The sequence below is a fragment of the Pithys albifrons genome, chromosome 2, assembly GCF_047495875.1.
Source record: "Pithys albifrons albifrons isolate INPA30051 chromosome 2, PitAlb_v1, whole genome shotgun sequence".
Lineage (NCBI taxonomy): Eukaryota > Metazoa > Chordata > Aves > Passeriformes > Thamnophilidae > Pithys > Pithys albifrons.
The window spans coordinates 73,028,730-73,054,279 of NC_092459.1; the positions used below are offsets into that span (position 1 = coordinate 73,028,730).

At 38.0% G+C, this 25,550-nt stretch overlaps 1 non-coding gene across 1 annotated transcript; it reads right to left on the bottom strand.

Moving 5' to 3' along the window:
• Positions 1 to 11,147: 11,147 nt before the first annotated feature.
• TRNAL-CAG (transfer RNA leucine (anticodon CAG)) lies at positions 11,148 to 11,221 on the bottom strand. The gene has a single exon. It is a non-coding gene; the product is annotated as a tRNA-Leu (tRNA).
• Between the last annotated feature and the right edge of the window lie 14,329 nt (positions 11,222 to 25,550).

Genomic DNA, 25,550 nt, shown 5'->3' on the forward strand with positions numbered 1-25,550 from the left:
TATCCAGTAAACTGGATAATCATGAGTTGGAAGTGACTATAGAGAATAAGGACGGTGCAGTACTGATTGGCTGCAGAATGAGAGGGGTTTTCAGTTCATGCTATAGTGCCAGCTGCAGGTGGGAAACCAGCACAAACACTGATTCATTGCCACAGAACACACCCCTAGAGAGAGCTGCTTTCTTATTTTATCACAAACATATAGTTGTCCAACTTGTGATGAATCAAGCAGATTTTCCCAGCAACATTTTTCCTAATATGTACAAATAAACAGTGCAATTGTTAATATAGATTTATCTGTTTCTAGCTAAGGAAGATTAATATACAATTGCTCAAAATCAAACTGGTCTTCTGAATGGTCTTCTGAACTTTGTCTATGAAATGTTACCATTTTTCATTGTCAGTCATTGCCATTAGTGTGGTAAAAGTCAAAGGAAAACTGTATTGTTTAAAATTTTACTAGTGTTTTGATAAAGTATGTTACTATTTTATATTATTTTAAAGTTATGCTACTGATTTTAACAAAGCAAAGTAAATACAGAAAGGGTTAGCTCTATGCTGCACAACTGTAACAAAATAGGGAAACTCAAAGATCTTTAATTTACATAGCCTGTCAGAACAAAGGATAAGGAAGACATGATTCCTTTCTGCAGACATTTTGGGAAAGACAAGAATGGGAGCCAGGAGACATCCTATCCTGTAGATAGGATGCGATTTTAAAATGGAGGGGTTTTGTAGATCTGTAGTTCTGTATTGTTGTATTTCTTAATAAAGGTACTTAAAATTTCAGTCTTTTGCCTCTGTTTACACTTACTGGTGACAGGGTTTGCTAAAAATAATATAGATTTGAGATCACATTGAACAGGACTTCAAGTGAACCTCATAGCGTGAGTGGGTGTGTGTACATGTGCACAGAATCATAGATAGATATATCCAGAAGTTACACCATAACTTGACTTAAATAATATATTACCAAATAAGCAATAATAAGAACTTGGCAATACAAATGATACTTATAACACATCTCATTCGCTTCCTATGGTATTTCTAGTAAAAGAACTATTACTCATATAGTATGCATCATATTTCTGGTATTCACATAGATATCAGGTTTAATGTCTTTAAGCTAATTTGGACATCAAATCCAGTAGCATGTTTGTCTTGTTACTAAACTATGGGAAACCACTCAGAATATAAACATGCTATTATAGATGAAAGACCTCTTATGTCATCTTGTCCCATCTGGCCAATGTATGACTCTTCCCTCAAATATATGTCTGAACCCTTCAGATAGGATGATATTTTGCGTAATTTAAGTAATTGGTCTTCCACCACTTCCCTTAAAATATTATTCTTCTATCCTCTATATTTTTATGTCCATGTAAATTGTAAATCATATACTGGGAAGCAAATGTATATCACCTAGTTAAGTGAACTGCAAACACTGCAATGCTGGCAATGCTCCTTATTTGTAAAGAATATTTCTGGATGCAAAGACTAAATAATACTAAAAGTAAACAAAAGGGAAGGAAAATAAGAACAAACTGTTTGAAGAACCTTGTCTTGTGAGCCCAATCCTCTGTAATCAGAAACAACCCAGCAGTTCTAGAAAGCCACCCTCCAGCTGCTCTGCACTTTTCTCTGCACCCTAAACCTCAATGCACATCTCAGGAGCCTGTAACAAAGACTCAGAGACTGCAATTGAAGATCAAACGCTACAACAGGATATGGCAGAGTCCAGAATATCCTCAGTGTCATAGGCCCTTGTAGTAAGGTAGTCTAAAAAAATTCACAGGTCTCAAGAAGCAGACCTATTCCCATGCAACAAGCAAAACAATCCACAGCCCTCTCTTTGAAAGTCTTCTATGAACAGTTCCTCAAAACTCTTTACATCTTCATCATTTTTTTTCTCCCCTAGAGCACTCCAGTCCTTATTGTTTAAGCCTTTTTTTCTCACTAGAAGTAGTCATCTGGATTTTCTTTCCATTGAAGTGGTCACCTGTCAGAGATCAAGAAATATTTGGACAATACACTCAGGTACATGATGTGAGTATTTGGACCAAGAGCTGGACTCAATGATCCTTGTGGGTCTCTTCCAACTTAGGACATTCCATGTTTCTGTGATACAGATGATATAAACCTGTTGAGCCTCAGGTCAACATATACATCTGTTTTCCAAAGCTTCCTACAGATCTGTTTGATATTCTTTTGTATCTACACTGTCAGTTCAGCAGATCAGATCTTACAGGTGAGAATTTACTTTCTGGTATTCTTTTTTCTAGCTTGTCCTCTCCCTGGACGCTATCCTAATATATCTAAAGGACATAGACACCATTCCTCCTTTAATTCAAATGTATGTATTTGCATTGGTGGTCTTCCTTTTAGGGGAATTAAACATCATCTGATGCTGCTTGCTTTAACCTCCAATCCAGCCAAAATTCATCACCACTTTCCTGCTGTTGCTCACCCTGTATCTAACTGTCACACAGATCTTTTTTCACAGATGTGATTTCCAGCTTTGCAATTTTATGCTCAGCCTCAGTGTCATTTACTCTATCATTTCCCCAAAGACCAGTATCTTTGCTGCTTTCAGCTGCATTACCAGTCCTCTGAGATCCATACATCCTATCATCTTTCTTTCCTGCTACTAGTCTGATACTGCATGTATTATTGGCATGGTTGCCATTGTGTCTTCTTTATTTTCACCATAAACAAAGCAAAACAACGCATAAGTCCATGGAATTGTCCCTACAGGTTCTCACTTCTCCGTGCTGTCACATTTGCTAACTTCATGTTTCCTTCACTTTAACAGCTTCCTGCCTTAGGCAATGGTTCTCCTAAAATTTTTTTTGTTGGCAAACCCTCATAAAATTTTTCTTAAACATGATTCTTCTTTCTAATCGAATTTAAAACATAGATGCACAAAAACACCAGCAAAGCAGAGAAGGAGCTGACAGGATTCTCCAGGATTAAAGGATTTGACCAAGTTTATCATCACCAGGAAAACTGCAACATATTGCTAGCACAAACCTGCAGGATAACAGCCTATAAGGGAAGAAAAAACCCACTGAGTTGTTCTTTGAAGGACAGACATCCAAAAGACTGACCAAGCCATGTCTGGCTTTTTACGCAGGAGTAGGGCTTCATAGTTAAGATGAAACAGAATTAGAGTTTGACCATTATGTTCACCAAATTTTGAAAATCTAGTAAACCTGGCACAGCAAAGGTGTCCTCGTTGGTCTTTGGGGGGATTAATTCTTTGTTACTTATCACTCTCCAGAAAGGGTAGCTCACTGTGGCTCAGGAAGCCTATGTGAGGCCCTGAGTTTTGTCTACACCTGCTTCCATATATCTCACCCTCACATCAACCAACTCAAGGACAGCTGGACACACTTAAAAATAAAATAGCTTACCAGTGTTTTTAATACATGCTCTAGTTTAAGAACTGGAAGTCATCATAAGAGATTATCTAGAGAAATAGTCAAAATAAAACCAGAAGTGGTTCTCCACATAATGTATAGAATAAATAAGTGGGGTTTGGGGTTTTGGGGGGTTTTTTGGTGTTTTTTTTTCTATAGGACACTAAAAATGCTAAATATTTATGTGTTCAAAAGTAAAAAGGTGGAAGAAAAATATATCACATTTACCACAATTTTTTCTAGCTTAAGGAGTCCTATTGTCACAAATCACCTGAACAGGATAAAAAATAAAAACCCAAATATCAATGATTTCAGAGGAATGCACTTTAAAAAAAAATTGTAACTCACAAGAAGATTAAGCAGTGTGCTCATAAACAACATCAGAACAGACAAACAGACATACCAATGATTAGTCAGTGTTTATGTCTTCAAAATACTGATAGTAATTAAATCATTCCAGGAAAAGAGTTGTCTCAACACAAGCCAAATCTGTTACAGTGCTCATGATCTAGAAGAGTAGGGTTGCCAAAGAGTGGAAAATTGCCTGGAAAAGGATTTCCTTATTAACACTTAAAGAAGATGAAATTAACTCTCTTCTCTGCAAAACACAAAAAAAAATTTGTACAATATGAACTGTACTTTTTTCTGTGCAGTAAATATCTATTTTGTCAAATGAGAAGGACCAGGTTCTTGCATTGTTTCCAGTGCCTTTATCTAACAGTCTAGTTTGTCTAATGAAGAACTGAGCACTGAGTGAGTAAACCTCTTGGTATGAGGTGATACTGTAGGTTCTCACTAGTATTAAAAAATTAATTTAATTTCCTAACATTTTCCATTAAATTCCTTAAATACTAATTTTTTACCTGAAAAGTACACTCACTAAGAATTAAATGATAAGATTTGCAGCAAGTGAATGACTGAGCCTTTAGAACTTCAGATGTGGGCATGGTTAAATTGTGTGTGTATGAATCCTGTGTGGTTTTTAACGCACTAATAAAAAGAATAGGCACAAGTAAAAGCATTAGGCACACAGCTCTTTAGAGGCTGTCTTACCATGGTCTCCCTCTTTCATCAGTCAGAGTGCCTACACTGAATGTGATGGAACTTGCTTGTCATCATCTGCCAGGCTGCTGACATAACTTATTTCTTTCTGCTGATACAGCCACACTTTGAAACCAACTTAAAATTGAATTTCATTTAATAAGAAGGACTTCCTACTTCCTGCAAAGGAAAGGCAAACTGTGTACTGACCATTCTGTGGGACAGCAGAGCACACATTAGCCAGCACACAGCACACAAAATTGAACATAATTTGTGGTAAGTTAGCTAAGCTCCTGGGGATATTCCAAACACAATGTGAACAGTAAATGATTTCCCAGAGAATTTTGGTAAGAACTCAGTGCACTGGCAGAGCAGTTTATAGAGTCTTGTATTGCAATTATTACGACTATAATTCCTAGTATTTAAAAAATTGATGCTTGGGCACAGTTCTTAAATCCTGCTAGCACAGTAGCTTTCATAGTAAAGTCATACTTCAATAAAAACTCTTCTTCAGAATTAATGATACTATTTACATGGTGATAGTGATTCACTTTTACAAGGAAATTAATCCAAACTGAGAATCTGTTTTGCCATAAGACTATTTATCTTATACTGCCTAACTACAAAAGTGCACCTCAGATTCTACTGCTTGAGCTGCAAATTAAAAAATAATTTGGAGCTGAAGGTCAAATATTGTGTAGATGCTCTCATAACCTCATTTCCTAGGAAACCAAGGGATCGTAGTTTTCCCAAGGCAGATCAAAGCTATAAAGCTCATTAATACAGCGTTCATTGGGGATGTTTGTGTGTATGTGGGAGGTGTATGTGTGTCTGTATGTGTGCACTGGTCCTGGCAATTCTAGCTTGACCTGTTTCAGACTGACAAAGGTCTCAATCTGACACATTGACTTTTTTGTTAAGATAAAGTCAAATCCAAACTACTGCAGATTTTATGAGAGGCATTCAAGGCTAGCATTCCATTGCAGGCCTCTCTGAAATCATTCACCATGAAACTATAAACTGCCTCAACAAGCTAAAATAAAATTTTTATTATCTCAATCATTGTGGTCTATGCATTACCGAACTACAGATGTCTGACCAGCTCCACACTATGATTAATGAGCTCCTTAAGTACTTTCTATCTCAGAGGAAACCAGATGGAACTGTCACTCTGGTCCTTTCACCTCTTCAATTCATTCAGACTTGGTGAGAGCCATCAAGGCCAAGAATCCTGTGTCCTGTCACCCATCTGAAGTGTGGACAACCCTACAACATAAGGTGCTACAACAAAGCAGCCTTCAGCACATCATAACCATACTTCAGAGAAAAAGAATACATAGACTAAAGTGAATGCCATATTTTATTAAATGCAGTATATTAATTTCTAACAATAACATAACCACTGAAAGAAATTTAGACCAATTCTGAGGATGAAGCAGACCTTAACAGAGACCAAGCATCCACTCAGATAAACATTTTATAACTATAATACATGAAGCAACAGAGTTTCAAGCACAGTTTCCACACAAGAGTCATAGGGTGTCTTTTTTTTTTTTCCCCACAATCCAAAAAGACCAATTTTCATTTTGGAACTTAGACTAGCAAGACAGAACCCAAAAACCAGTTTGAATCCTTTCAGATAGTGCATGATTCTCTAGGTGCTAGAGAGACAAGGCACAGTTAGTTGTGCTAATTGTTTTATTATTACAAACAGGATGCCTGCTGGGTGCCTACAATGTGAAAACCATGGGTCAGTACTTACAGAGTGTTTCAGGAGTGGCCACAGCTGCTCATGTTTTAAGTGTAGTAAATGTCTAAAAGGAGATTAGCTTCTGGTAGATTACTTAGACTGCTAGATGCTACCTCAGTCATGGTACTGCGTGCGTTTAAATTGGGATGCAGTCATTTAACCAAGGGGTGGAACATGGTGTTTGTTGCATGAGAGGACTGGAGAGATGGGAAAGGTGTGTTCACACCATTTAGCCTTAAGGGCCCAGATTAGGATTTAATCTCCTTATATTCTTTATGGTCAATAAGAAGTCATAAATGCACAACTTTTCAGTCAGGGACAATAATTTTTCTAAGTCAAACTCAATGACCTCCGAGGTTTTTTCAACCTAGTTAATTCTGTAGTTCTGAGATTCTGTTATGTTATGACACATTCCATGAAAAATGTCTCTCCCATACACAATCTTCTAAAGTCTGGCTTCATACATTTAGGCTGAAGTTAAATAATTTATGATGGCATTTGAAAAAAAAAAGTGTTTGTCCCATGGTTCAAATCAGAAAAATCATCATTCTCCATGTGGATGCAGAAGCCCAGGTGTTCTGGGATACAGTCCTGGGATCCACGGAATATGGAATAGAAGCAAAGGAGACTCTTTCATAGCCCTGAATCTGAGGTGATGCTACTGCAATATTTTATTTACTATCATCTTCTGTTGGTACAGAAAAATCAAAGGTGAGCCATTCAGGTCTATATAGAGCTTGTGAGACTGAAAACAGATGAGAATAATCAAGGCCACAGCTGCTGCGGACCAGTAAAGGAGAAATCACTCCCTGGGAGTTCTTAGCAGCTCCCCAGAAATTTCTCATGCCTACTCCTCAGGTTTCCCATAAGACACCAGAGATGTTCCTGAAAACAGTCAGGATGATTTCACCAAAACACTGGGCTTGTGAGATACGGACTATAACCAATTAGGATTTGCAGTTAGATGGTGTGAGATTCAATTTAGCCAATGGAACATAGCTTTAACCCTGTATAAACCGTGTGCAGTGTGTAATAAATGGCATTCTCTTGATCCCATTGGTCTGGTGCGTGGTGTCCTTATTCCTCCACGTTATTTATTGTTTACTTTAATCTTCTACTGAGGACCATAGCTCAAGGATGTTATTGAACAGGCAAAATTTTAGAGAATTGCCACAGTAATGACTGAATTATTGAATCATGTTTCTTCCAGGAAAAGAATAAATGACTGGATATCATACCTTCTAGTCAAGGATCACAGAAACTATTTATTTATCTTGTCATAAAAAATTTGGAATTGATATGACCACAACCTGTAAATAAGCACTTCAATGAAAGCAAACTTTCAGCAATGACTTGGGTCTTCAGACTAGAAGATGAAGGCACACATCAAGATCCAGTTCTTGGAAGCTGATGCATGACTAATTCAGGCAAAAAAAAAGGCACAAACTTTTTTAACAGTGAAAGAGTTTTTCTCTGGAACAAATTAACTCAGCTTGCAGTAAACTACCACTCTCTGTGCCAGTTTCAAAATAAAGATTAAATTTTGAATAAGTAAGTGTATGAGAGAGAGACAGATATGTTTTAATCTAAGCACAGTTTTACTTAGGGAAGCCTTATGGTGTGTTTTATGAAGGAGATCTGGAAAGATGAGTGAAATAGTCCCTTGTAGATTTACAATCTATGGTTTTATGAAATAGATCTATTGTGCATTACAATTAGTCTTATTAGATTTTTAATAATTTAATGAAAAATAAATTATAGAAATTCCCCAGATCCTGCTCAGCTCTCAGGGCAGCAACCTCCTTCCCTTTTACCCCATCCTGTGGTGCAGGTACAATAGACATCCAGGTCACCCTCACCACCAGTCTTCACTGCCTTTGCAGTTTTACTTTGGCTGAATGGTCTTGCAAACCAGCTGTATACTGCAATATATTAGCTATTCTTTCCTTGAAAATTTGACAACCACTGCATGATTACTGCTAGACCTGCAGCCCTGACAATCAAGTGTGAGGAGTAATCACCACAGTTTCTCATTTCCTTTTCTTTTCCAGACTAATTTCATTGCATCCCTCCCAAACACAACCTAATATTCCACCATATGAGAGTCTTATACATGGGATCCATGATCTGCATCTGCTACAACACTACTACTAGGAACAATTTGGTCATACACAAAACATGTTTTCTTGACGCAAGGAGCATCATTTGTCTTATGCATGTGGCACATTTATTCCCCTTTTCCTTTTATTAAAGTAGGAAAATTATATTTCCCCTCCCTCAAAAAAAAAAGAAAATTCTACTACAAGAAACTTCCTATTCTGGACCATGAGGTAATTTAGAGCTAGAAATACTAGATCTATCCCCGTGGATATCTAGATTGCCAGCTTTGCAGCAAGATGTAACAACAGTTATCCCAGACAAATTGAAAACTAGCAGCGGTTAACGTCACGAAAGTAAATCTTGAATGTGCTAAAACAAAAATAAGAGTAAAGTTCATCAGAATTTAGAGGGAGAAGGATATTGGAAAATTTAAAAAACCTACAATGTGTTCTGAAATACCTCTAAAACAGAGTCTAACATAAATACATGATAGGCCAAGTCCGAGAAATGTTTTATTGCATTCATAAAAAGGAGCTGTCAAGCACATTCTTGGCACTATATAGATAAAAAGTAGTGATAACCAAACATACTCATGACTTCATCACATGTGAAAAATGCAGCCAATACAACCTAATGCAAATAAAATCTTTATATCTCCACCTGCCATCATGTATTCTCTCTATATATTATGTCAACAATTTTAAACAGGAATTAAAACATTGATCAGAGGACTATACACTGGATATTTTAAAATCTCTGACGTCTGGAAAATTTAAGTTCTTAAGAAAAGAAATTTTTGGAACGCTTCAGAAAGTCAGAGGGAACTTGCTTACTGAAAAGTCAAGCTGCAAAATAAAAGCAAAAAGAAGAGAGTGTCAGTGGAAAGTGAAATGTTTTCCCTTGGTTTAATGTAAAAAACATAGAGAAAGAGCTTAAGTTTCTTAAATAACAGGAACACTGTGATCAAATTTTTTTAAAAAAATGTGTAAACAGTAGGCAAAGAACAAAACCCAGATGATTTTGATTTTGTAAATTATACACTGACTCAGTCAAATAGTGCTCATCAGGCTTGTAACAGCTTCTGTTCCCCTCTTGCTTTCCTTCATCTTTTCAATGTTCTTGATTTCCAGGGAAAAGCTGAGATATTTTAGTACATCCAAACCCATGAATCTTTAGAAAATGACTTATTGGCTTTTTGTAGCCTCTTTTTCTGAGGACTTATATTATTATTTCAGGTTTTAGATTTCAGGTTTTTCTGTCTGAAGCAGAAACTTGTCATGGTCTGGGTTGGATTGATGAAATGGTTTTTCTTCAGAGTTTTCCAGCTGAAAGCTGTACTGCAAATGATGGCACCCTCTCCACTCTCTAAATATATCTTAAAAGACAGCAGCACATTGGAGGTATTACTAAGAACAGCACTAGCTCCCTTGATTTAAATTATAGGTAACTTCCTTAACAGGAAAATGCAAAGCCAAGCTCTAAACACATTTCTGTGAACATAGATTGGTTGTTTGATCAATCTACTTCTCATAGACTAAAAGAGAGAAATTAAATGAGACACAAGGGTTAAAGTGGAAAAGCACAACAGCATAGATAAAATCCTCAAGAACTTTAATTAAGGGCCTAAAATTTATTTAAGTAAATCAGATTATTCTCCCATTATGTCTGGAACCAGGCCTCTGACTTTAGCTAATTATGCAGTTTACGGAAAGTGAAAAAATCTCATTATGCACCTCTTCCCGCTCAGGCTGACATGGTGTACTCCTCTACCTTTTACACATGTTTACAAATTTTAGGACTCTAAAGCATCTTTTCCACTCATGTGCTGCAATTTTAATAACTGGGCAAAATTATTTCATAGTTATTGCAGCAAACAATGAATAGTTTCTTCTCATTAGACATGCACTACTCTAACATCACTGGTCCCAAAATACCCTGCTCTGTTAGAAATTCCTAGCCATTGTCAGCTATTCATCTGATAAGCAAAAGTAAGTAACACTTCTTCATCTGGCAGCTGGCATCTGATGATTGACTTTGCTCAGAAAGTAACCTTTTCCCTTTGGATAGCTAATATTAAATTTTATGAGAAATCTTATAGAAAATTCAGGACATGAGGGCTGTGTCTATATTAATAAATTAAACAGAGTTAGTATTACAAGAGAAAGCAAATCACAATTCTCTCAACCATTGATGTTGGAACAGATGCCAGCATGGTTTTGAGCTGGTTTTGTCCCATATCCATAGGCCTGGTGTGGGGATCAGCATCAGTAGGGACCTATTACTCGGTCTGGACACAGCTACCCAGTTTTGGATCTGGAGAGATTAATTTAAGGATGTGTCCAGACTGTGCCCCTTGTCCTCAAGGCCAGAGAGAAAATGTTTCCAGGTACAGTTCAATTTACTAGCAAGGATGTATCCACCAAGACAAGTTTTCAAATAAGTATAAGGGCCCTAGTGATACATTTGTCCAAGTGTTTCAAAGTGATAATAGTACTAAAGTGCCACAGAAATTAAAGGTAAGTGATGGCTTATTCAATCAGTCCAGGAGTCATGCTTAGCTTTAAGTATGAATGGCCAGGCTTCGTGAACAAAGATTTGGGAAGGCCTCTCCCCACGTGGATGTGCCCTTCCAGCCTGCACAGTGGATTTTTTAGGTGAGGCACAGCGTGCGCAGAACTGGCCCCACCGTTTAAGTCCTAAGGTTCATCTGCGAGCTTGGAAAGTGAGAGTGAAGTCCTCGGGACTGTCACAGCACCCGGTACTAACCAGGGCTTACCCTGCTGAGCATCCGAGGTCTGACGGGATGGGATGGCAGGGGGGCATTGGACTGCCAGGGGACGGTCCCCACTGAGACTCGAACTCAGGTCCTTGGGATTCTGAGTCCAGAGTGCTATCCATTACACCATGGAACCACCCTGCTTAGTTTTAAGCATGTTCTTAAATCTCATGATTTCAGATTAAACATGTACACAGTCATCATACTCAGTCCTTTTATTTTAAGGAGTAGATCACAGGTGCATAGATTATTTAGCTGTAGTTTCTTTAAATATGCAACTCTAGTAAATTTGGTGACAAACACCAACATCTCAGGCACTCCATTTACTTAGTCCACTCTCAATAAATGATTAATGAGTTAATTACCAGAGAACTACAAGTGATCTAACAATCTTCTGTTGACATGACTTGAAAATATCTAATAAATACGCTAACTTTAGGTGTGTGTTTTGCTCTTGTTAATTTTCTTACCAGCCACAAGAGTTTTATTTTTATTTGTTCTCATGTCCTGCCATAAATAAGAGTGTGCAACTCCCATGGTCATGAAAGAAAAAACTTTTGGCTAAAAGGGATACTTATATGATCTGAGGGCTGAGAGAGATTAGAAAAGGACTGGAGAATTTGGAGAGACAACTAGTTATTATTTGTGACACTGATGAGACATCTTTCTTGCAGGAAGAGCTACAACATATGCACCAAAGGTTGATGTACAGTCACTATCTTGTCTTAATGTTGTTTGTTGTTTGTTGTTTATGTTCTGCTTACAGATCATAAATTAGTTTAGGCAGCAAAAATATTCCTTCACTAGCTCCTTTAATACACAGAAGTTTCTTGTCTATAAGGATAATGAGGAAGGGAAGCTTTCTGCTAGGCAATAAAGTGCTTTTTTACTGGGTATCAGTTAATTATTCATTTTTATGCTAATTTATTTTATTAGTGTCAACATACAACTAACAATGACATTTTTTCACCGGAAAAAAACCTTAATCCAAGGAGGAGACATTACTAAGATGTCTACAGAAATTAGATCAAAAGTCTTTTTGTCTGCAGGAGATATAAATCAACAGATGATTTCTAAAATGTAGATAATACAGCCTTTTGTTGCAGAAGGTTTTCCACAGAACTTTCAAAACTTCTTATGTGTATTTCTTTTTTTATTGACAATATGATAAAGAAAATAAGTTTCGTAGTCAAACTAATTAAAAGTTGTCACTTTTTTCATCCACAAGGTAAAACTTTGCATGTTGGAAAACTTATTTTAAAATAGTGTTTTCATTTAATTAAGGTTAATTTTTATATACGGGCATTGCTCGTGATTAGAAAACAAGCTCCATCTTCAGAAAACTACTGACATATCTGAAAAAAATCTCATTGAGACATTGGAGAAGTTCCTATTTAGTTAGGAGGAGCCACATATCAAATTCTCGTATGGATGAAAGCCATTAACCACAGCCTCTCGGACAGCAAAGCAGGAGGACATGGGGACATGCTGGGAAGAGTACACAGGCAGAAAACTAAATATCGAAAATTTATATGAAGCAAATGTCTGAATTAATTACATCAGCTATTCTATTATTTTTGGCTATTTTTGAGATATTTCTATCTGAATTCCACCCTTTCTAAATGTTTTTGGTGCACATTGGTTTTTTTAAAATCTTTTGAGATGGAAAATCAGAACATTTTGCTTACAAAAGGCCAAAATGTTCTGGCAACTTGAAATCTATACTGAGAGTCAAAATTAACTTTTTGCATATTTCTCTTTTGATTAATTGGTATTTCCTCCAGTCCAAAAAAATATTTCATCAAAATATATAAGGCAAATTTAAGGATTCAGACTAGGAGTTGCCCAGCTGGTGACATTCCTGTAGTGAAAAACAGAGAAAACCCACATCCAAATCTGATGGAGCCAAATGTCTTGACCACATAGCAAAAGCATTTGTATGACTGGTACAGTCATCAGTCCTTCACTCTCTTTCTCAGAGAACATTCTCTGGGGAAGGTGACGGGGCTCCCCAGGCATCCCATGGCTTGGCTGCATTATGGCACCCTGCTGCTTGCAGTTCTGACTTGTTTCTTCCCCCACTGACTGTCTGCATTGCCTTCGTACTGGTGTGATTGAGCTGTCCCCATGCCAGGTAAGCCTAGGAAAGGCACAAGTTTCAAGGGCCAGAGCTTGCAAGGCCTGAGCTCAGGGAGCAGCCCCCATCAATTACACATCTCTTCCTGGGCTGGGGGAAATAAGTCCCCAGACCCCGTCCACTGCATGGGCCTGGGTGAATTGCCAGCCAACTCATGACAGGATCATTGGACTTTTTTTTCACCAAATGGGCATATTTCACAAAGCGTTTTGTTGATTTATCTTAGTATGGCCAGACCTTGCTAACAAAGATTTGGGAAGGGCTCTCCCCACGTGGGTGAGCCTTTCCAGCCTGCACAGTGGATTTTTTAGGTGAGGCACAGCATGTGCAGAACTGGCCCCACCGTTTAAGTCCTGAGGTCCATCTGCCATGAGTGAGCTTGTACAGTGACAGTGAAGTCCTCGGTACTGTCACAGCACCTGGTACTAACCAGGGCTGACCCTGCTGAGCATCCGAGATCTGATGGGATGGGATGTCAGGGAGGCATTGAACTGCCAGGGGACGGTCCCCACTGAGACTCGAACTCAGGTCCTTGGAATTCAGAGTCCAGAGTGCTACCCATTACACCCATCTGTCTTCTTATCCTCTTAAAAAGGATGCTACAGGATATAAGCATCTCGTTTGTGATGTGGTGTAATGAAGTATACCTGAGCAGTGTGCCTACAGTCATCACAAAATTACAAAATTATAAAACTGACTTTCTTCAGGATGTAGTACATCTTTGAAAACAACCAGTTCTCCAGACCTAGACATAGATTAGGTGCATGGCATAGTCCATTGCATAAAAAAACCTTGCCCCTGCACTGTCTATATACTTGTGTATATAAGGTGCTTGGAATTACTTTTGCATTTATATGTATATCATACACAAAAGTGCATAAGCCTGAAAGAGAGGAAACCTGATAAAAACACTAGGGGTCCCTCTTGGCAGTGAAGCATTCAGCAGTGTTGAATAGAGCCAATTCCTGAGACAAATTTAGCTTTTACTGGAAATGTCTCCTCTTGAGAATGGAGAAAGAATGGAAAAAAAAAGGGAAGGATAATTTATGGCTGTCTGTTCAAAATCTTCCTGGACCAACTTCACTTTTGCACCTTTTGTCACCTTCCAGCTCTGAAACGGAGACTGGCCTAAGCAGAATAAGGGCTCATCTATCCTCTCTTGAACTTTCCTGATGAAATTAAAGGCATCAGCACCAAAGGACCCAAATATGGCTTGAACCTGGACCTCGCAGGGGGGTGGGGACCTGCCAAGACTAAACTTAGTGCTCAGGCTTCAATAGTCCTGTAAGAATGTGGCTGAGAAAGGGAAAAGAGATTCATTTCTAATGAATGCAGCTTGAAATATATATTTCAAGACTTAAATGAATAGGTTTTTAGTTACAGTGTGGTGCAGAGAAGGGTAGATGTGGAACAACTGCTTAAATAGACACAAAACAGTCTCTTATTCTCTCATAACCTCTGGGTCCCTTAGGATGCGGTAGGACAGATGGATGCAAAAAAAGCCTAGGAAGACAGACAGAGAAAAGGTCTAATATAACATAAATGTAATTAAATCCTTCACTAATGAGGCCAAGAGCTTGTAATTGCACATTTGTTGGGCATGCTATTTACACCAATTACAGGGTTGCTGTTTTAAAAATATGCATCAGGGGCACCTTTCTAGTTTTATTCTTACAAAAATTACTATCTACAACTTTTTTATATAGAACTATCTGGGAGAAAGATTGTTAAGTCTTTTAATTCATTTTAAGTGCAATAAAACTCCCTAAGTCTGCATCAGATAATTTTCAGTGAAAGCATCTGGCAGTAAATATTGTGACAATTTTTTCCAGTACCCTTACTACTACATTGTGTCTGTTGTATCTTGTGTTTTTCATTAATATTTGTGACAAAGGAAACAACAAACAGCTCAGAAATACCATACTGGATTGTTTTTATGTTCTCTACTTGTACCTATGCAGTCTTTGCAAATAAAAAATATATAGAAGGCCATAAAAGGTTCCAAAGACAGCATTTTGAGGAGTTCTTCATAGAACAATAGAATCATAGAATGGCTTGAATTAGAAGGGACCTTAAGGATCATCCAGTTCCAACCCCTCTGTCATGGGCAGGGACACCTTCCAATATATCAAGTTGCTCAAAGTCCCCCCATCCATCATGACCTGGAGCACTTCCAGGGATGTGGCAGCCACAGCTTCTGTGAGCAACTTGTTTCAGTGCCTCACCAACCTTACAGTACAGAATTTCTTCCTAATATCTAATCTAAACCTGCTCTTTTTCAGTTTAAAGACATTCCCCCTTGTTCTATCATTTGAAGTAAGTTAGATGCTTGTCATTTCCCACTGGATTTCAATGAAAATCTAAGAGATGAGTTATGAGTTCCATTGCTGGTACACTGTATCTAATTAGGCTTCCTAATGAGCACAAGGTCAGTGAAGTGCCATATATTTTTCTGGAAGTTGATGGAGCACAACAAACCTGTGGTATGAGGCAGCCTCTGAGCTGGTGTCTGGGTTGTATTCTGACAGAAATGGCTGCAATCTGCCTCAGTCAGGCAAGGAGCAGAACTTAGGCACAGCTCTGTGACAGCAGCACCTATACCCTGGTGTTTACTTGGAGCAGTGTCAGGGCCTGGCATAGTGTCTGTATCAGGAGACAGAGCCTTGAACATCAGGCTATGCTGGAGCTCAGCTTTTGCATTTCCTAAGTAGAGCCTTTTCGGTTTTCTCCCATGAAGAACAGAGCAGAACCTAACAGGATAAGACATAACTTCATCTGGGAGTTTTTGAGGCTGCAGTCATGATCATGAGACACCATTCATCAAATGAGTCAACATCCTGAGTTATCACTTAGGTCCTGAGAAAACTTTAGCATTACAAGGATTTATGCCAGAGAACATATGATTTGGTTTACAATACACTGTTTTATCTGACAAAAATAAGTGCAGAGCAGTTGCCAAGATAAGAGCAACAAGGAGCATAAACAATGCAATAAAACTGTTTTCATTTAGTTCACCTTTAAGAAATTGATTACATATCTAGAAAGAATTCTCACATATATTTATCCCAAGCATGTAAAGTCCTCCTTTCTCATAACTATAGAGCCTTGGCAGGATTTACCCAGGGTTTCTTAGAGTGCTTTTCCCTACATGAAATGTCAAGGTTTCAAGTGCTTCTAAACAGTTTCAAATTCCAAATTATTAATTGGAAATGAAGCAGTTTCAAATATCATTTGTTCAAGGTATAGCTCAGACAAAAAAAATACAGTAAAATACAGTGAGATTTATAAACCAAGTTCTTTATGTGATATCACAGAGCAAAAATGTCAGAAAATTTGGGAACCAAACAGTTAAAATTCCTTTTAGATTTACCTCAAGAGGACTTCTGAGAAAGACAAAATTTATAAAACAGAGAGCAGGTTGTAACTTCATCTAATGAAAGAATATACCTGTTCTTCATGTCTTCTGGACAAACACAACTAAAAGAAGAAGCAATTCTTTCTTAGAACTGAAAAGACACCCTGGTTTCAGCAGAGGATTTCCCAGCCAAGAACAGCTGAACTGAGTCTGACTGTGTAAGCCATGACTATAGCAATTAGTAACTACTACATATCATGTCAACAGCTAGAAGTGATGATACTATTCAAAAGTTCTATTTATAATCACTACATCCAATATGGTCCAATGTTCTCTCAACAGTAAGAAGAGGTTTTGTAAGCAGACACACTGAAAAGTAAAGTGCTATTGCAATGGGTTATTCTCCTTTCTTTTTCTTTCTAGTCTATTTTCTACAGTTCTATTTCACTTTATTGCACAAAACATGGGTTTCTAAATGAAAAAAGCCTATAGAATGAGACATTTTATTCATTTCTGTCAGTGGCATGTCTTCAGCTTAATAAGGATAAGTGAAAGTTTGGCTCTTGAATATGTCCTGCCAACAAAATATTGAGGCACTGGCATAGATGTAATCTGTGTGTAATTCCTAAAATTTTTTGTTAAATGTGAAATGGTTTCCCACATTTGCACATGAGTATATGAGACTTAAATTTATGGTTGTTGCTTTCCTAAGAAAGCACTATTTTATAGGGTTAGAACTGAGTAAAAATGTGAATCATATCCACTAATTGATGTTATTTTTAAGATAATTTGCTACAATTACTGATTATTAAACCTCAAATTATAATTAGAAATCACAGATCTCATACTATAAAAGAGAAAAGTACAATGGTCCAGTCCTGGTTTATGTCATTGTAAAGAGCCAATGAAGTTTGGATTTACTCTGTGTCTGAATTGCCATAATTATTTGGATTCCAAATCTGGGTATTGATTTGAGCTTTTCCATTTTTCAACACAATAACTTACCATGAGGAACTTTTCTAAAGGACCAGAAGCCATATCTTCTCATTAACCTGGATTATTGGGATGGGGTAAAAATCCATTTCACTAAATAAAATCCGTTTCACTAAATAACTGAATCATCTGTTTTAAAATGCAAGTAATAGTAATATCAGAGTATCAGAAAAGTATCAGAGAAGCTATTGCAATATGACTGTAAAGAGAGACATGAGACACTTGAAAGTGTCTGAAAAATAGACAGCAATGAGACAAAGGAATAAGATCAGACAAAAACACTTCAAAACACCACAGAGGACCAACTTTGTGGTGAATATTATATTTTTTGAACCACAGAGTCAACTATGAATTTTGTGCAGAAATTTAACATTTATCTAAGCAATTTTCAAACTTAGTAATGAACATGCCCTTATTTAAGCTTGTTTTGTTTTTCTCATCACATACGATTTTAACAGTAATGGTATCCTACCTGTACAATAATCAAAAAAATAATAATTAAAATAACTTGATTCTATATTTTAGATTCTAGAATACTAGATTCTAGATTTGTAGAATACCGTTTCTATGTTCTAGGTTCTAGATTTTTTTTTGCTTCTAAATAATATTAATAAAATCCTCCTCCCGTTTTTTGCTTCCTTCCCTCAGCTGTGACAGAACATTTTTTTCTGGGTGTTAACTGGTTCACTGGTTAACTGCTGTGTCAGGTTCTGGCAGCTTGGACATCAGTTGTCCTCCCCCAGGTCTGTGTTTGCAGTCAAAAAAGAGGCAATTGCTTCATTTGTCCAGTGAATTATGCCTGAACCTTTATCATAAGCATCGTCTTCTATGTTAGTCCAGGGCCATGTCATTTTAGGAAATTATAATATCCTGTATGTAGTAAAATGTGAGTGACCAAATGAAACAGCCCATCTATGAGAATCAGACCTGCCATGCGTAATAAATCTGATGTGTGCAGAAGGCATTTAACTTCTGCTGCATGTGCAGCCCACAAGAGAAGGGAAGTTTCAAGGAGTTCAGTCAACACCTTTTAGAACCTGTGTGGTTGCACAGGACTGGGCTTGCTGCATATGGTAATACACCACAACATGTAGGAGCAGTGCTTCCAACCAAGGCACGCAGCAGTCTGGAATCTTGGGACACAGGACTGAGAGAACACCTAGGGTCTGTGGATTAATAGCCTGATAAAACCATCTGCCCTGCAAAGACCGCCAGTCAGCATAAACATGTACTATATTTCCACTTCAGAAAGAGATTCAAGGTGAGAAATAAATATGCCCAGGTGCTACGACCCAACCTAGAAGGGGAGGGTAACCCAGATTGTTGCTAATAAATCCCTTGGGGTGGATTAGAGTGAAACAACACTGAATAATTGGTGTTTGTAAACATATATGTGCAGGGCTTATTTCGGAACAATTTTCTTTCAAAGGTAAACAGGTATGTTGTCATTTTGGGTGTTATCATCTATAGTAATACAGCAATATTAAAGCATAAAAATAACATTTCAGAAAATGTATAAAGGAGAGAAAGAAAGGATAAGTAAGGGTCCTAAGATATGCATCATCACCACCCTCTGGATCCAGTGATGAAACTTAGTAGCCGCAGCTTCCATGTCTGTTGGTTGAACTGGTGGTCACAGTCATGTTGAAGTGATGGTCTTGGCCCACTAGGACTGGGGGGAAACCCCCCACAAAACTCAAAGACTTCATGAGTTACTGTACACTTCAAACTCAGGTGTGAATACCTTATACCTCCTATGGATCAGAGAGTTTTGCAATGGATAGTGTCATGGGACGTGTTATGAGTCTCTGACACCTCGATCATGGTCCATCACATTTGAGAGGAACAACCCAGGCTAAATACAAAATGTCTTTCAGGTTCCCTTAGGGATTTTTACAGCACAGTCATTATGTAAGGGAGGACATCGGCATGAAAAGAAGTATTATCCCACCTCACAGGATTTGCCTCTTACTAACTTCTTCACTTATCTGGAAATCCAGTTTGTAGCTTCAGGTATGCAAACCCTTCTGCACTAGGGATAGATGGACAATGGCACCCACTTATCTGACCTGAAGGTCCTTTCCCAGTAGGCATATTCAGGGAGTGGTAGGCTTTGCTGAGTGGCCAGATGTTTCTTTTCAGTTTGCTACAGTTGTCAAATGTCTCTTGGTGATCTTACAATGTTTAAGCCATTAACTATTTCAGTCTCTGACACCAGGAAATCCCAGACACTTGATAGGCATTCCCAAGTCAGCTTCCGTGATATCACAGCTCTCTTGCTAACACTACCCATCAGCCTGTTTAAATCTTGGTGAAGTTTGTCTCCATGAAGCTCAAACACAGGAGTGACTGCAGTGCAGACTGTAATTTGATTAATGTTATGACAGGAACAATAGAAAGAGGTGTGTTGCCAAACACTCTTCTGAAATGGAAAAATGAGGCAAAATATTATTTTTGGATATTGGTGAGAGCATAGTATGGAATATTTTGGAATTTATTTTTATATGCTTGGCAGTTTTTTTATTGGGACAGATAGCATTTGGATTTTGTTTTGTGTTTTCTCTTCTGGACACACTGTTTGGCTTTTAGAGATAAAACATCATGAAAGAAAAATTAGGAGGAAAAAGTTATGTGTTTGTTTTAATTTTGAAAGCTCTTCTTTCCCTCTTACATCCATCCATTCCTGTCCTCTTAAGGTTTCGCAACACACCTGTGTTAAAAACATGGTGCTGAGCATGGAATAAAAAACAGTCTCCTCTTACTGCACAAGAATGTCTCTTAGATAAACTGCTGACTATTTGGATTGAAAGTGCATGAATAAGAAGAAAATAGAGGATATACTGAATTAAAAACAAAACAAACAAAACTCCGAGAAAAAATGATTTGTGAGTAGGAAATAAAGATCAGAAAAATTATTTGCCCTGGAGGTTCCTGCTATTCCCTTGATGCTCATCAGTAATGTTTCAGAGTGATAATTTCAAAACTATCCCTATGAGGGGCACAAATGGAGCAGTGAGTGAGTACTATGAATTAGTAGTGATAGCTGCACATCAGTTCATAAACTTTGAACTCAGGTTCTAAAATGGGTCATCATGGTGTATGTGCAAAAAAAAATAGTTTTGCTGCAAAACAAAAATCAACTTGTAAGTATGAGTAGCTAATATTCTCTGAACATGTCATGCTCTTTTAAACCACTTTTCTTTTTCAAATCCCCAGGAAATTGACACCATGAGCAGCTCTCTGCTTGGTTCATATATATGACATAGTTGAGCCTTTCAGATATTTTACTTACCAGAGATAGGGCTGGTAAAATATGTGCATTAAGGTTAAAATTTCTCCCCTCTGAATTACTTTATCTAGTACTGTAAAGAATTTATTATTTTTTTGCTTATAACATAGATTGTGACCATATGCAGTGCAGCTCTTTTAACTGTACCTGCTTTGTTTTCTGTCCATTAGATAGTTCTCATAGTGGAGAGCTCCTGGAAATAATTTTGGAGTTAGAAATTCTTTCTGTGTAAAAAATTTGAGACTTCCTGCAGCTGTGGGATACGAGCCAGCAGACAGGAGATTTGGACTTGCTTGCCAAGTCCTGCATACTGCATGGCAGAAGAAAGGTCCATAGTATCATCAAAGCTTGATGTAGAGGTTTTCCACTTAAGAAACAAGGTAGCAACAAGTGTTAAACACTAGAAAATAAAGAGAAATAAAAGTATGATGTGGTTATTCAGGGCAGCTATGCATGCAGCTTTTTCACACTGATTTCCATGAAAAGGATGTGGCAACGGGCCTACTTTCTCCTCTGTCTGGCATGTCTTTTCCTTATCCACTCCACAGCCTGGACCTGGACTACACATAAGGGTTTGTCAGATTGATGGTACCACATGAGCATTCCACATCCCAATTTCAAACAGAAGGGAGAACTGTTCCCACAATGGCTCCTCCCAGAACAACCTTATGGCAACATGCTCTGCTCCGGAGATGGGAAAATATGGCACTGGAATCATAATGGGTTATCACTTCTGTTAGCAAGATTGGAAAAGATCATGCTCATTATGAGTAAAATTTGAGCTGTAAAAAAAGTCAAAAAGAGGTTGATGTTAGTTTCAGTGATTACAGGATTTAACTCTGTGTCCCTATTGTCAAATTTAAAAGCTTTTGGGGTAAATGTATTAAGAGCATTGCAAACATAACTGAAGCACTTAAATAAAAATAACTTTAATTTCTCTGGTAAAATTTCCATTAGCAGCCTATCATGAACTGGGAAATTGGCACCATGTTATTATGTTTCATCTGGAAATTTTAGCTGAGGTTGTTATTAGCGCAGGAGTGTCTTCATGTCATGTTGCATTACATGTTCTAAGTTTCCCTAAGACATGTGTTTTAAATATCATTTAAAATGCAAATACAAACTGGACAAAGAAAAGGCCAAGGGTAGTGGTAGCCAACTTGGGCATGTATGGCAAGAAAGTGTATGAAGACAGAAGTATTTATGATTTAGAGGTGCAAACATACACACATAAAAGGAAATCAAATCATTAGGTATTGGAGGGGAGGAGTCATTTAACCTTTGGCAAGCATCACAATTCCATCATGGACTTTTGACCACAGACCTAGAATGCAGGGCTATGGTAAAGTAAATGAGGGCCAAGATTCAGTGGCTGGCTTGATAGGACAGGCAGCTGGACCTTTTCTTTCCTTTAATGAGGTCTGCTCCAGCCACACTACACTGCAGTTCATTTCTCCTGCTGCTGTGCCATGTCCTATGCCGTCTACCAAATGCCATGAGAAAACACACAGATGCAAACATATACATTTATTCCTTGCCTCATAACCAATTTGCAATGTTTAGCTAAGGTTATAATGCTTAGATATATGCTTGTCATATGTTTGTTGCTGTAGCTTTGTTTTGTGCTAAATAATATTTTTATCGGTCTTGAAGTTCAAAAGTGGATTTAAGAGAGGGGAGGAGGCAATGAACTAATGTGTCTCATAACAGACAAAATTCTTAATTCCTCATGGAAGGAGAAAACGCAGTGAAATTTTAAAAAATGTCTTTCATTGCAGAAAATAAGCTGCTCAGGAAAAGGTCTACTGGGCCTGAGGAGCACAAGTGAATCATAGCATTTAGCATTTAGCCCTTACCTAAGCACTTTCCTGACACATGCTATTCAGTGCAATGCTTTCTAAAGTGAGGGAGAGGCTAACCTAACCATTTGCCATCCAAACACACAGTACCAGAACATTTTGGTCAACAGCTGCCTAGCATCTGCTACATCTACTTAAAGGCACCTACTGCTCCTTGATGGTGCTTAGGTATTGTGGTCAACAGTGGTTTAGTCTATACAATCAAGATGACTTTTTTCTGCTGCCCCAACACAGGCTTCTTCATTGGAGATATGTGGGGATGTCCAAGGGATCCACATGGGGCTGGAAAGGGCCTGCAGGAGATCAGTGCCTTACTAGGGGTCAGATGGAATACCTTGGGGCATTAAATGCCCATGTACAAGCAGCTGTATGGATGTTGATGAACTGTGGTAAGTTGTTCAGCTAACTGATGTCAAGTATCTGCCATAGGATCAGGTTAATTATTCCATATGTGTTCCATTGATTTTATTGACTGGGCTACAAGTGAGTGCTCAAGACTTTAGTTCATGTACAAAAGCCTGAATGAAGCTGGAGCTGAATCCCACATTCACTGAACATAGTCTGGAATTCACATTTTTCTTGATCTTAACCCTGCTGGAGACATGGATCCTCTTTCTTACTTAGAAAATAAAGGCAAAATCTCAGGTTTTCAGGTCTCTGTGTTTTTGATCACTTAGGTATTGAGTACGTAAGTATTTCTTTTCACCTTAGTATGTCTAAAAGCAGAACTAGCCTTAATTCCAAATTCCACATTTGACCTCTTTCATTTGGGAAAATTCGAAACCCTAAATAGCCACATCTGCTTTGAGCATATATCCACAGATGGGTGTCAGCCTCCATGTCCACATGTCACAGGCTGGATTCCTCTGGCCAGGACATGTGCCCAGGCTGTGCGTGCAAGCTCAGCACTTCCCAGCTGTGAGAACACTGACTGCCATGACCAAACCTCTGCTCTGTTCCCTCTTGCTGTCTGAGCTATATTCTGACATTTCCTTGTAAGTAATTAACTGTCTCAGCTACAGTGCTATCCAGCTGCAGGATTTTTATCCAATGACTCATTTACCCCCCTGCCAAAAAGGCTTTGTTTCTTCCTTTTCTGTTTTGCTTTGCTTTGCTGTGCTTTGTTTCTGTGTAACAGACAGCCAAACACGTTAGCCTTTTTCTTTAGGGATTCACATATTCTAGGCGACTGTACCCTATGCAAATCTTTCACAGAAGGAACTCTCAAGGCAAAGAAACCTCAATTACACACATTTTTACTTCATGGTCATGCAAGACTAACCTTCCAGCTTCTGGTGCTCCTGGTCCATGACTACAGTCCACATTCTTCCAAACGTACTTTTCTCACCTGTGGATCACCCAGACAGTTTAGACACTCCCTTGCCACAGGCAATTTCTGCGCCATTGTTTAAAAATCTCTCTAGTACCGGCATTGATAATGCAAACAGTTGGGAATCAAACGCATAGCTTTACAGAGAAGCATCAAGGCAGATGATTCTATTGGCAGAGGTGTGCAGCAGTTTTGTTTTGTTTAGATTTCAGGCTTTGTTTGCTTTGGATGAACTAACTGTTTATAAATCCCCCAGACTGACATGTACGCACGAACAAAGCAGCCTAAAGTACTTCACTTCATTGTAGTCCTTTGAGAGGTGCTGATAAACACAGGTGACCAATCAGTGACATGAAGCTTGTGGTGAAAGCAGATCTGAATGAGGGATCCGTGGCCATCATATCTTTCATAGCATCCTTTACAGAGAACAGAATCCATAGACAAAATTTGGCCAAAGGCTCTGACTTTAAACTATTGAAATGCACAGTAACCTAAAGTAGAATATGTTTCAGGGCAATATACGGATAGGTATTACCCTTACTATACAAACACTTGATATAAACATAATTTTCCAAAGAATTTAAAAAAAATATTTCACTAGAGAAGATATATATTCACATGTGGTATTTTTATCAGCTACTTGCAATATAAACTTAGATAATACAAGTAATGTTTAAGATCACCAGTGGCTTTAACCATTGTCACTGGTATTAACACATATTGCAATCTAAGACAAATAGGAAGCCCAGAGAAAAAGTTACAGTGGACATGACAGAATTTTTGCAGAGCTGAGAAGACAGAACTTCTATCACAAATAACATTTTTCCAACCTACAAACCCGATCAATTTAAAAAAACCCACATGATGTGTCCTTGAATGCCTCTTGAATAGAAATTGAAAACAGCAAAAGGAACTACACAGCAAAATGTGGTGCAACTGAATATGGAAAATGCTTCTGTGAATCAGAAGGGGCTTAGGTTCAGACACAGACTTCCTTACTTCTTTCACATGGCTGAAAATCATGACTTTTTTTCATGAGCAGTCATGAAATCTTTCTCTGTAGCTGAAATAATGAAGTTTGTAGCTCTGAGCACTTCCACACACATCAGGACAGATTTTTACAGAGCTGGGATTGGAGTTTGTTTAATTGTTTTAGAGGCTGATGCAGATATTCTGAATCAAGAGACACATCTGTACTTTACAAGATTAAGCATAGGATTTTTTTTTTCCCTGTGAGACAAAAGATAACATAAGAGACCAGGGAACACGTAGGCCCAATTGTGTCCTGGATGATTTAACACAGCAGTTAAATGAGTGTATTGCTGGGCACTGTAACATATTTCCTGTTTATGCAAATTTGACTGAGAAAATATTCTAAATCTTTCTCTCAATTCATGTTTTACTCTAAAGTTCAGCTATGCAAAATTGACATCGTTTTACTCAAGATAGCTGCTCTTTCCCTCTATTGACATCTGATTTTCTAAATTTAGTGTTTAAAAAAT